This window comes from Mauremys reevesii, unplaced genomic scaffold (genome assembly GCF_016161935.1).
Source record: "Mauremys reevesii isolate NIE-2019 unplaced genomic scaffold, ASM1616193v1 Contig2, whole genome shotgun sequence".
In the NCBI taxonomy this organism is placed as follows: domain Eukaryota; kingdom Metazoa; phylum Chordata; order Testudines; family Geoemydidae; genus Mauremys; species Mauremys reevesii.
In genome coordinates, this window is record NW_024100826.1 from 1,030,398 (window position 1) to 1,036,397 (window position 6,000).

Below are 6,000 nucleotides of genomic sequence, written 5' to 3' on the forward strand. Positions count from 1 at the left end.
AATACTCTGCTTTGAAGGCAGCCACATTTAGGTACCAAATTGGACCAGTTTGTGGCAATTCCATAGGTCAGCAGTTCCCAAACTGTGGGTCATGACCTCAGATGAGGTTGTGCCATCAGCAGTGGCATGGTCAGGATGTGGTGATCTCTAGTGTGCAGAAGATGCTGTTTTGCTCTGTAAAGCATGACCTCACATGTATGGTGCATATAAGGCCATGATGCAAGGATGTTTCCATTTTGCTATGCACCTTCCTGGGTTCCTGGAAGGAAACAATTCATTAAAATGGGGTTGTGCTGGGAAATAAATTGAGAATTGCTGCCATCCTTGCTCCAGAGTCTAAACTTTTATTTTAGATAGATAGATTAGAAAGATGTGATGAGCTATTTTGAAAATAGGGAGCCAGCTGCGAATGCTGAGCCCTTCTGAAAATTCTGGGCATACGCACAAAGGGAGGCGATGAAGCTGGACAGCAATTCTTAATTCTAGTAATTCCTAACTTTTGAGTACATAACTTTGCAACCATAATAACATTCTTTTAACATATAATCTATTTATTTCTCTATATATTAATTCAGTTAACACTTCTATGGGGACTGGTGGTCTTGGGGCATTGCAAGAGGGCTAGAGAGCCTTTCACCAACAGACCAGGAGTCTTGGGGAACTGCAGAATGAAAATGGCAAATAATCAGAGGATGCAAGTAAGTTATTACAGCTTCTCTGCCCAAGATCTATCAGCTCTGCAATAGGGCACTCCAATGTGAATCTAGCCTTTGGAAAGATACAGAAAAGGATGGACCAAAAGACTCATGAGTAGAGCAGTGGCTCCCAGGTCATATGAGTGGGACAAGTGCTATGATAAAACCACAGGCATCTGTGAGTCAACAGAAACACTGGAAGAACAGAAATCCACCCAATGCGAGTCTCTTGAGATGTCAGAGATCCAGCAGCCACTACTTCCCCTCCTGGCCATTTCCAAGACAGTAGCATGGGACAGACCTGTGGCCAGGGCACCCATTACGCACACAGGCGGTAATGGGCTGGAGCACCCACATCCCTGCCCAATGGGGGAGCTGCTGCCAGACACCTGGTGTTATGGGCTGGGAGGCAAAGCCCTGGCAATTCCCTGAGCCCCCTACACTAGGCAGGGCAGCAGCCCAGATACTGGGGCTTTTCACAGGGAGCAAGAGCCCTGGGGGCCCGTGGGGCTGCAGAGGACCTTCCCCAGTGCTCTTGGAGCTCACCCTGCCCTGAGCTGGGGGACCAGGCTTGGCATGTCCCAGTGCCTCCTTCCATGGCTGCAGCCCAACAAACCTGCCTGCAGCTGGCTCTGCCCTGTGTCACCTATGCGCCATGCTGAGCTGTGCCCACGCGGCACTCTGAGCCCCACTTTCTTCTTCACCCCGGGACAGTCATTCTACTGGAGACTGGTCCTCTCCCTGGGCCCCCTCCTTAGGAAAATTCTGGTTGTGCCCCTGATTCTCACACAGTGCCGGATTCTTCTCTACAGTGTATTAAGCAGGGGTTGGTCTAATAATGCTAACAATGCGGGCTTTCAGCCTTTCCTGTAGGAGACTATTTCTCAGGCTAAGGCCCAGGTATTTGATTTCGGTGGAAGCTAGGAATCTAAATATATTTGAGGATCTGGGCCTATGAACCTGTCTAGAAACATCATGTGGGAAGCTGAACTTTTTCTTTCACTCTCTCCCATCCCATTCCAGCAATTCTGCTTCCTCCATGGCATTTACACCTTTCCAGTGCTTGTGAATGGTCATCATGTCCCTGTCCCCGACGGTTGTTCTTTAGGCAGACAAAAGTCCTCATTTTGGTTTAGTGAGGCATCAAATCCAGCTTGAAAGACAGCTGTACAGCTGCTATCATTAGAATAGCACAAAAGGGCTGGTAGACAAGTGTCTAATTCACCGCCAGTCATAATGGGTTGACTCACCAGGGTTTCAAAAGCTTCATCTCTGCTAAGATCCCAGTGTCCTCAGAAGCATCACCATGTGCTTATTGTGTATTGTAGCCTCAGCAGGAGATCGGTTTGAGCATTGGCCTACTAAACCCTGGGTTGTGAGTTCAAGCCTTGAGGGGGCCATTTAGGGAACAGAGGTTAAAAAAAAACAACCTGTCTAGGGATTCATCCTGGTTTGAGCAGGGAGTTGGACTAGATGATCTCCTGAGGTCCCTTCCAACCCTGATATTCTATGATTCTATCACAGGATGTCCGTTATTCCATAATCTTCCTGAAACACAAACAGAAAATGGTGATAAAACTTCTGGAACTTGCAGGCCAAGTGCTTTGTTAGGAAACTTGAACTTCTACAAACAGCCGATTCCCCAGTCTGATGATTGGTAACCTTGGGGCCTTGTTAAAATAATCAAGGCTCTTAGGGGGGCTCAGAAAACATACACCAAATTAACATAATTCCTAAATGACTACAAGTGACACTTTAAGACATGACTACTCAAGCTTCCCAGAGGGGAACTCATATGGCCATGGCTGGAGGTGGACAATGTGGGACAGGGCTTTGAGGTAGCACTGACCAGCCTCTCTCTTAGGTGCTCAGTTGGCTGGTTCTTACTCATATGCTCAGGATCTAGCTGATCATCAGATGTGGGGTCAGCAAGGAATTTTCTCCCAGGTCAGATTGGCAGTGACCATGGGGCGGGTTTTGCCTTCCTCTGCAGCTATGCGTCACTTGCCAGGATTATCTGGGTCTATCTCACTTAATCATTTCCGTGCCATTGCAGCGGCCTCGGACACTGGTGCACCCGCATCCCTCCTATTCTCTGCCTGTGGCATGCAACAGTCTAGTCTCCTGTGGGGCTGTAATGCTTTGGTCTCATTTTGGTTGTTGAGTTTAGTGTAGGGGTGACGAGGTGACATTGATGGCCTGTAATATATAGAAGGGCAGAATGGATGATCTAGCAGTCCCATCTATCCTTACACTATGACTAACTTTCACAACAAAGTTAAACTTATATCAGATTGTCCCCAATTGGTTCTATAAGTCCCGTTGAGTTGAGTTGGGACAGTTTTCAAGGATGAGCTAATAAAATGTGACTGGCCACAACCAGAATGCCAGATCCATCCCTCCCCAGCAAACTTGATGGGAAAGGGCTCAGAACTCAGAATCTATGGAATGATTCAGATATGTTCACAAATGCCCCCTACCTATATTTGTATAACCTCGCTGTATCATCCTTGCTGTGGGTGCAGAGCCAAATTGTTTTCACTTGTGGCCCCCATCAAAAAAACCCACCTTCTCTTGTTTTTGTCTCACTGCCAACACGTTTAATGGCAGAGGCTTTAAGACCCAAAGACAAATCATATGGAGATAGACATGAGCCACAAAGTCACATTTCCCCGACCTCACCCCTGAGACATGGCTGCTATGGAGCTCTTTCACCGCTTCCAGCTAGAGCTACAGTGATTTTTATAAACCTTCCCCACATCTTCACTCCTGCTTCACGTTTTCAATTCTCCAATCGCCTTCCTCCCTGGTTCCTTGTTTAAATATCAAGTAGCCCCCTGGAAAGCCGTCTCATTCAGATCTCATGTTGTGCCAGGTTGCTGCAGGTCGATGATGTGGTAGTCTTTCCCTTGGTGCTACTGTCTGTAAGAAAACCTCCAGATGTGGCTGTCATCTGTCCTGATTTTTGTGGGACAGTGCCTAAATTGAAAAGGCTGTTGTGCCTCGCTCATTGTAGTATAGAAGTACTGCTAATGAGAGAGCTTGATCCTTTCCCTATCAGAATACCCTTTGCTGACTGGGTTGCAGACTATGAGCTCAAATCTCACCCTTTCCAGTGTGTAGCATTAATGTTTGAGTACTTCATAGTCCTTAATATTCCTGTCCTAGGAAGCAGGCAAATATCACTCACCCATCTTTCATTATCCTGTGTAACAGTTTCTGTTCCTGTGTCTTTTGTAACGTACTATTTGATTATTTTAAAAAACCAGAGAGAGTGTGAATGGGGGAAATAAATCACTGAGGAAGATAGAGAAACAATGACAGGAAGGGAAAACCAAAAAATGCCCCCGTCATCCTGTATATTAGCACTGCCTCAGCTGAGCCACTGGGTCTAAGACAAAACCAGAAAAGGAATGAAGAATATTATCTAATATTAACATGGGAGACCAGCAGTTACCAATCCCAGGAGCCCCAGCCCCAGGAGTGAGTCTGCTACACCTTCGCTGTTGTTCCTGTTTGAGAACAAGGAGAAGGATCCAGTCTCAGAGCTGCTGGCTGGTTACAGTAAACTGGGATCCCGCTGGTGACTGGGTGTGACAGCTCCCTCTCTGTGCCAATCCCCCCAAGATAGGAATGGATACAGCCCCCAGCTACAGAGCATTTGCTCTTTAGGATATGTCTACACTGCAAGTGAAAGTGTGATGGTAGCATAGGTGGGCATACCTATGGTAGCATTAATCTAGCAAGCATGGGTAACAATGGCAGTGTAGACATGGTGGCACAGTCTTCCACATGGGCTAACAACCTGAGTACAAGCCCACCAGGAACTCTGAGTATTTATACATGTTGCTAGCCTGTTCTGAAGCCCAGGCCACTGTGTCTACACTGCGGTTGTTACCCATGCTACCTAAATGAAAGTTCCAGATACAGCAGCTCCTGCTTTTAACTCTTCGCACCATCACCACTGTAATCCCCTCCGTGTCCCTCATAATACTCACCCACCTAATGCCCTCAGGGTCTCCCCTGGCTCCTTCATGCCATCCCTTTATAATCGCCTGTGGAGGGGTTCATTCACCGCCATGGATGCTTCTACCTGGCTGCTCCGGGGATCAGCTCTTTACAGGTAGGGTGCCCTCTTCCATCAGCTGTTCAAGCTGCCAACCCCTGTCTATCTCTCTTCAAGAGTCTGGGTGCTCCCTCATCATGACTCTGCCCTCCAGCCAAGTCACTTCCCTTCCGAGGTCACAAAGTCTCTCTGGACCAGCTGTCCAGTTGGTGTCTCCAACACTCCTGAGCCACTTCCCAATGGTTGGTGGGAGAACCCAGGCCCACCCTCTATACTGGGTTCCAGCCTAGGGACCCTATGACAAGCAGCCACAGTCTGTACAGCCTTGCTGCTGTTTCCCTGGGCTTCTTCCTACCGAGCCCTCGCAGGCTTCCTTTCCCCACAATTCTTCTCAAGTTGTGAAGTTGACCCTTCTTCTAGGCCTACAAACCTGGGGCTATTCTCCTCCTGGCTTTTCACCTCCCCTCCTCTTTGCTCCAAGGAAGTGACTGCAGATTCTCGCCCTGCAGCTCCATTCTGCTGCAAACTTCCTGGTTTATAATCCAGCCTACTCTGGCCCAGCTGAGTCTCTTGTTCAGTTAAGACTGGCTTGCACTCCAGATGCAGCCAGGTACCCTAATTGACCCCTCAGGCCCACGTTAACCCTTACAGAGTCTGTGTGAGATACGCACCCCATCCCTCAGGGCCTTCCCTCCCTGCATCTCTCCTTCACACTTTCCCCTTTCCCCACACAAGCTGCCTCAGGGTTTTCCTGCCTCCCCCATGTTGTCCTGTCAACCAACGCAGGGTCTTCCATTTTCGTACGCTAATCATGTGAGTTTAAGAGCAGCACTAGGTAGGAGTAGCACAAGGCAATGTGAAGGGCACAGCGTAAGCCTCGGGGGGTGAGACCTATGGATAGGAATAGAACAGACGAATAGAACCTGCTCAGTGGGTCTTCTCCAGCTGTCTGAGAAGGATGGGGGGCTGAATGAGGTCATAATGACTCCTGCCATGACAAGGCAGGGGCTGAGTGAGGTCATAATGACTCCCAGCATGGAGGGGAGGGGGCTGTGTGAGGAGGAAGGGGCTGAATAAAGGGAAGGAGGCAGCATGGAAGGGATGAGGGAGAGGCTGTTTGCCTGGGAAGGCACTGTGAGTAGGGGAAGTGTCAGCCTAGTGTGTGGACATGTCTGGGAACAGGAATAGGCCACAGTTACACTGAGCTTGAAGGGACTCCAAAGCAACCAACAGCTGAAA